We start from the raw sequence: 7,749 nt of genomic DNA on the forward strand, positions 1-7,749 counted from the left end.
CAGTTCAAAGAACTGACCTCATCTAATGATTTTTTTTTATTCACTAAAAATTAATTTTAAAAACTTTCGGTGTAGTTAAAAATCCTCTAAAACCATTTTAATCATTATTTTACATAAAAAACTGTTAAGCTTAAGATTTTACGACGGTTGCCACGTGTTGAAAATCCCCTAATTATATATTTTAAAAGATAATACAAAGCTTTGTGGGTAATTTAGATTTCTTTCTGGGTAATTAAATGAATTGAAAACGGCAACGCTGATTCGTGGAGACCTATTGATTCAGCAAATTTCTCTGTAATCTAAAGCGCGCAATGGTTCTGGTAAATGAGTCAAGGAAGGTATTTCGCATTGACCTACACAGCACAATCCTTGTGTCTCCGAATGAGACTTTGACGCAATATAATATTCATGGGCTCGGTTTAGTCACTGGCGGGATGTTGTAATTGCACACTTACGGAACTTCTCATTTGACGGTGTAGACCGCGTTCCGTAGCTGCATGTCCTTTTCATTGTTCCTGAGTTCAACCAGCACGAATCGTCAATCGAGACTGTGTTAGCCATTGTTTTATATTCTGATCGGCCGTATAATGTCTCACGAACACTAAAGGCCAGTTTTCCAGTGCACGGCTTTGGTTTAAACTTAAATTAACCGCTAGAGCTAGTCAATTCAAACGCAGTTTACGTGATCCTAAGTTTAAACTTGCACTGAAAAACTAACCCTAAAAGTGCAGCATCAAAGAATTCGCCTAACCATATTAGAAGCAATCGCCATAACCGCGAAAGAAAAGTAAGCGCCAAATGTTTTTATTTTGAGTCTTTTTTTTAACAAAATTATATATTTTTTCCACAAACAAATAATTTCTTCATATCCATCAACCGTAAATAGTACCGCAAAGAATTTACAAGGCAAAAAAACAATAGAAAAACAGCTCAAATTGGACCATCCCTTCTCAAGATATACGCCGCCTGACGTACGCACATATATGTATTTGCATACAAATATTTATTTTTAGTAACAATCAGAGTTTATATTAGATGTAAATAAGCTGGTTTTAATTAAATAATTAAAGCAAATACTACCGTACACTCTTGTGAACACCTTTTTGTGGAACTTCGCTACTTTTTGGAGGTGATTGAATTCTTCCCCATTTCCTCCTGCTCTCAATAAACATCCCTGTGGGTGGGAGTGTCAAATTTCAGAAGAAAGATACTTACAAAATCTTTAATAATTGAATCATGTGCAACACTTTTATATTTGACTTTTTGGCATAAGCATACGACGCTCCAAATTTAGTATAGAGAATATTTATGATTTTTGCTTTTTCTAACCGTTTGAACTGCTCGTGGAGTTAGCAGGAGTTTTTTTTTAAAGTTACTTTTTAATCAGAGTTCCTGAAAGCAAGGCAATAGTTATACAGTTCCATAATCAAATTTTCAATAGTTCTGTTAATTAAAGCCAAAAAAGCTAAAAAAAACAAAAATCGCTTGCTAACTTCATGCAGCAAGCCTTTTTTCAGCAAAAACAGTTCTGATACCATCAACTTACGAGAAATAAAGAGTCCTGCAGTTCCCAATAGTCCCGAAAAAAGTTCCGCGAAATTTTGAAAAAAAAGAGAAAATTAATTTTTCCACTAAATTTTTTAATATTTTTAAAATTACATTTTAATCAGAGTTCCTGACACCAAGGCAATAGGTCTACATTTCCCCAACCAAATTTTCAATAGTTTTGTTAATTTAACCCAGAAAAGCTAAAAAGCAAAAATCGCTTGCTAACTTCACGCGCAAGCCTTTATTCAGCAAAAACAGTTCTGATACGACCAACTTACAAGAAATTAAGAGTTCTACAGTGCCCTAATAGTCCCGAAAAAAGTTACTTTTTAATCAGAGTTCCTACAAAACTCCATAGGTCCTCAAAATCTTTCTAAGGGCCGTTTTCTCAAGTAGTTCTAACAATTTATGTACCCTTTAAAAACAAATTTTGTTCTCAAAAAAATGTTTTCGAAGGGCAGATAAATTCTAAAAGGTACTTGCTCGTAATTTCTACGAGTTTGTTTAATTTTTTTTAAATATTGCTCAATGGTTGAGCCTTTGATTGGTATTGTTTTTGTTAAAGAATAGACTATATTTTTATAAAAAAAAAACTAAAATTAAATAAAGAAAAAGTTGTGAAAACTTCTCATTATGTGGGGTGGCTGTAATTTTTTCGACCGTATCAGTTTCGTATCAGTTTGGCGGGGATCCCAAATTCAGACAAAGCGGCGTATAGGCAACACCTTTTAGTGCTGTCGAAAGCACCTTTAAAGTCGACAAATAGGTGGTAAGCGTCGATCCTTTTCTCGCGGAAGACCTATGCTTAGAAGGCTGATTCCACGGTAGTTGGCACGCATGGCGGGGTCGCCTTTCTTGTGGATTGGGCAGAGCGCACTTGAATTTTAGATGTATTTAATCGAGATATATACTTATCGGATCCTAAAACATCACTGTTATACCTAGAAAATCATTTGAAATTCCGTAAAGAAACTATAAATGTTCCAGAAGAAGTTCAAGGAATTTTCATGAGGTAATATATTTAAATCTTATGAAATTCACACAGAATTCATGTTATTATAGTTTATGAATTGATTTATGTTTTACAGAGCTACTACAAACCATGATGCTGATGGTGTTGAAAACGGAAGCATAGAAATATATTGTTGATTAAGATAATCCCCTATATTAACGTTTTGTATGTAGATAGTCACTAAATTACTACACACACACACTTACACACAAACATACACACGCACACACACGGACAAGGACGAATTTTCACTATATATACATGTGATATTGTGTATCTTTTTTTTTTTGTAGAGGTGGCACAAAGCATTGAAAGCCGAAAAGTGTGGGACTTGCCTTTCAGCTCACCGCACTAAAAACCCACCCCTGCTCCGTTTCCCTCCCACCGTGGAACTACCGTAAGGTATTGCTTCGCTTAGGAGGAGCGGCCTATTGCCAATCTATGAAATTCTGCAGAGTTGTTCCGCTCGACGCAATTTAGATGAAATTGTGCTTGCCAAATTGCAAACAACGGATCAGTTATCTTCTGACTCAAGCACAGTATCCACAAGGTTATGAACCGTAAGTGGCCTCCCCACCTTCCTGCTCGAGTCATCCCTTTCGATTGCAAACCTCGGACAGACGAAAAAGCAGTGTTCAGCGTCTTCAATAATATCCTTTGCACAGAATGTGCAGAAGGGATCGTCTTCGTGCTTAAATCGGTATAAATATGATTTAAAGCACCCATGCCCTGTCAATATTTGGGTCAAATGGAAGTCCACTTCCCATGTTCCCTACTTACCCACCTTGATATCGAGAATATGAGGCGGTGCGTCCAACGACCGCTGGCTGCGCGGTCCCACCTCGTTTGCCATTGCTGCAAGCACCTCTGTGTCACCTCTTCGCGTCTCGTTCGGTTTATAGGCCTGGGGCCTGTCACTTCCACTAGAATGTCAATGGGGCAGAGTCCTGCCACCACTAGTGCTGCTTCTTCGGACGTAGTTCGGAATGCACTGCATACTTTGATAGCGCAAAATCTGTGCAAAGACCTTGCTTCTCGTACATATGACGTCTTGCTGAACGCTTCATACCAGATTTGTGCACCATAGAGCAGCACACTGCGCACGAAGCTTGCGTATAGCTGCCTACGCTGTTGTTTCGGGCCTCCTACGTTCAGCATAACCCTTGTTAGTGCCCCTGCCACCTTTTCGGCTTTCTCGACAGCATAATCAATGTGCGTCTTGAAGGTAAGCCTCGCATCAAACATTATGCCTAGGTATTTTAGGGCCGCCTTTGACGTAATTTCTTGTTGACCAACCTTTATAGTCGCCACTTCTCTGACTTTTCTACTGCTTACAAGAACTGTCTCGGTTTTTTGGTGCGCAAGTTCCAGTCCTGTTTCGGGCAGCCATGCTTGGATCTGGACGATTGAACTATTTGCTGCGATAATTATTTCTTCTAGATGCTTCGCTACCACCACTAGCGCTATGTCGTCAGCAAATCCGACAATTTTCACTCGTTCTGGCAAGGATAGTCGGAGTACACCATCGTACATGATATTCCAAAGTATTGGACCCAGAACCGAGCCCTGTGGTACTCCAGCCGAGACTTTATGTTCTTTGACACCGTTCTCCGTATTGTACAGTAGCACTCTATTTTCTAGGTAGTTGTCTACAATCTTGCGAAGGTATGCGGGTACCTCGAATCTGCGTAGAGCAGCGTTTATGTGTTTCCAACTTGCTGTGTTGAACGCATTTTTTACGTCGAGGGTGACAAGCAAGCAGTACTCCTTTTCTCCTCCCTTCCACCTTTCGCCACTGATTGCATCTTCCGCCAACTGCTTTACTAAACTGGCTGCATCTACTGTTGACCGCCCATTTCTGAAGCCGAACTGTGTCTCTGAGAGGCCTCCCTTTTCCTCGATTGCTTCTAGCAGTCTATCGCTGATTATGCGTTCGAACAACTTGCCCGTCGTATCCAACATGCATATAGGACGATATGCTGAGGGATCTTCTGGTGGCTTCCCAGTTTTCGGCAATAGAACTAGCCGTTTGGAGCCTCCATGCATCAGGAAATACTCCTTCTTTAAAGCATTCGTTAAAACTATCGACGAACGATTTGGTGATTTTTTATCTTTAAATCGCTTGGCCGCAAGAAGTACTTCTTCCGTGCTCACCATGGGAAACCCGAACATCGTAGCAGGAAAGATTTCTCTCGCAAAACTTGGTTGCATTGGGAATAACGCCTTTATTATCGTCTCCAGCTTATTTGGGCATAATACCTGTGGTCGAACCGACGCCTTCAGCCTTTTCATCACAACTTTATATGCTAAGCCCCAGGGGTCATTTTGGACGCTTTCACACAAGCTAGTAAAGCACTTTCGCTTGCTGAGCTTAATGGCTTGTTTAAGCTCCTTGCGTTTAGCTCTGTATATAGCATGTTCGCCGGTAAAGCTTTCAGACCTTCTGGCACGCTGGTAGTTTCTTCTCGCTCTGTTGCATTGCAGTCGCAAGTCCGCTATTTGCTCATTCCACCAATAAACTGGTGCACGTCGGCTGGTCGGGTATTTTTTCTTCATCGAAGCATCGCACGCTTGAGTGATTTTGGCCATGAGGTAGTTCGTCATGTTACTAGCTCCGTAGGGTAACGAAATTCCAGACATCATGGCTACTAGCGCCTCTTCGTCTAGAGAGTTGACCTTCCAACCTGTTGTTGCTCTTGCACTGACTTTTCTGCTCTCTCTCTCCTCCTGTATCGAGAAAATGATAGCCATGTGGTCGCTATGAGTGTACTCGTCGCTAACCTCCCAGGACGTGTGTCGAAACAGCCTGCTGCTGATAAATGTGAGGTCAATAATGGACCCCACCCCATCCTTGCTGCCACATCCAGAGACGATAATGCTGCAAGACGAGCTCTCCCTCTGGCGTTAATTCGTCGGCTTCCCCATTGCAAGGCCCAAGCATTGAAGTCGCCGGCTATTAATACGGGTGATCTAGTCCGGGCATCAAAGGTAAGCTTATCCATGACGGCTTCGAATTCATCGAGGGTAAAACTAGGCGGTATGTAGCAGCTATATACAACTAATCCAGAGACTCGAACACATACAAAACCTACGTCTGCCTTGAGTTGTTCCATATGAAGGGGCGTTATGGCGCAGCTCCACACCGCTTCTCGACCGGCATCGTCCTGGGCCCATAGCTGACCCACCTTGTATGGTTCACTTAGTAGCGCTATGTCAACATTGTGGTCAATCACCGTCTGCTCCAATTGCTCCTGTGCAGCTTTGCAGTGGTTCAGGTTAAGCTGCAAGACCTCCATGATGTCCGGGATTTTTGTATCGCCTCTATATAGTACGGGCAGTCGTTTCCGCCTGTCCTGTGCCTTACGTCTGGCTTTTTATTTCTGGAGCAGATTACGCACCGTTTCTCCTTCTTACATACGTTGGCTCTATGGCCTATATCACCGCAATTGAAGCACGCCCCTTTCGAATCGTGAATGCTTTTACAGTTTCTTGCCAGGTGGCCAAACTCTAAACATTTGAAACATTGCGTCGGGTGCATTTTTAGTCTTATTCGACAGATTACCCACCCTACCCGAACTTTGCCCACTGCGATCAATTTGCTCGCCATGGCGGCTGGCAGCAGCAGGGTTGCTGTATTCGTACCGCTGTACGCGCTTCTTAATGACTTGATGGCTTCTCCCGAAATTTTGCTGCCATCGACGTCCCTTTCTAAGGCAGAACAGAGCTCTTGTTTGCTTATTAGCTCGTCTAAGTCCTTAACTTCTACCGCGGTTTTTGCGGTCAGGGTCTCTACCGTCGCTTTCTCTCCCAGCGTTTCCTTGACCGCTTGTTGAACCTCCACTGTGTGCGAATCCGTGGGTTTGGCCAATTGGAGGAGTAGGTCCCCATTGCCGGTTTTGCGTACTTTGGTTACCCCGTCTTCCAGATGTTTTAGTTGTGGATCGTTTTTTAAACCTCGCAATATTTCTGCATACGAACTTCCGTCACGACTTTTTATAACTATAGCATCCGGCTTTGGCAACTTGGGCTTCGGCTTCGACCTTTTCTTTCCTTCTACTGTCTTCCATTGGGGTTCTTTGCCATCATTCGCCCCATTTGATCGGTTTTACTCTTCACTTACGTTCGCTGGCGTCATTGCTTTTTCCTGACGTTCTATCGCAGTGCTTGGCTGCTTTCCAGTTTTACTCGGTATACCGCTCCCAGGGATTTTTTGAGGCGTTGTTTGGCAAGCGGCACTTAACACGTTTCGCGGTAGCGCATTCCCTGTTTTGCCATACAGTATGGCCAGCTCGGCAATGATATCCCGCATAGGTTGGTGAGTGGACCTTCTTTTGCCGTCTTCCAGCATTTCCACCAACTCCCGTATTTTAACTCCCAGAGTAACCCACGCGGTCGGTTGATCTTCTGCTTGGGCCATACGCACGCCTGGAGATGATGACCAGGGTCCTGTAGGCGAGCTCGCCAGTCTGGGGCGCTTTCCAAAAGGATTTTTAAACGTCCCCACTCTCGGTTGCCAATACATCACCACCTCCTGCCTTTTCACCCCCCTTCGTATTTCGCCCCGGTGGAGGCGACCTTGCGAGGCTCATAGTTTTTTTATTTTATTTTTTTTTTATTAGCAATAAAAATACTCAAACCCACAGGGCAATTTTGCTACCACCCTAGCTTCAGTCAGTTTGGTTTGGTACTTCGCTAAGTTTGCTTAAACTATTTGACTACCACTGGCCGAACCAAACTGTTCCCACTTTTAACGAGGAGATCAGCTGTATTTGACACTTTATTTGTAAACACGGCATATTTCTGCTATCTCGCTCGTAAAATGTTTTCCAGTCTGCAAGTCCGCGAAAAAATGTATTATATTTTGTGATTACAAATCACCATACAAACGATTCCACACGCGTTTCCGTCACCCCGACTACGGAAAGGACGCACTGCACACTTCCCGGGTAAGCCGAAAGAGTTTAATCACGTTTGGGTGGCTATCTCCGTTTATATTTTTCGTCTTTCAGGAGCTCCACTTGGGAAGCCGCCAATTCTACCGCGTACAAATGTACATACAATAATACTGTTATATTTCGAATCTTAAAAACAGCAATGGAAATGGAAGAACTAAAGATTAAATTTTAATGACTAAATATATTTGTGCAATCACAGTTCAAAGAACTGACCTCATCTAATGATTTTTTTTT

General features: G+C 42.5%; 1 long non-coding RNA gene across 1 annotated transcript; it reads left to right on the forward strand.

Annotated features, from left to right (window-relative positions):
* Positions 1 to 136: 136 nt before the first annotated feature.
* On the forward strand, positions 137 to 1,084 carry LOC118755870. Its single transcript, XR_004995074.1, has 2 exons — positions 137 to 787; positions 887 to 1,084. It is a non-coding gene; the product is annotated as an uncharacterized LOC118755870 (long non-coding RNA).
* Positions 1,085 to 7,749: the final 6,665 nt, after the last annotated feature.

This window comes from Rhagoletis pomonella, unplaced genomic scaffold (genome assembly GCF_013731165.1).
Source record: "Rhagoletis pomonella isolate Grant_MI unplaced genomic scaffold, Rhpom_1.0 Rhpom_scaffold_07718, whole genome shotgun sequence".
Lineage (NCBI taxonomy): Eukaryota > Metazoa > Arthropoda > Insecta > Diptera > Tephritidae > Rhagoletis > Rhagoletis pomonella.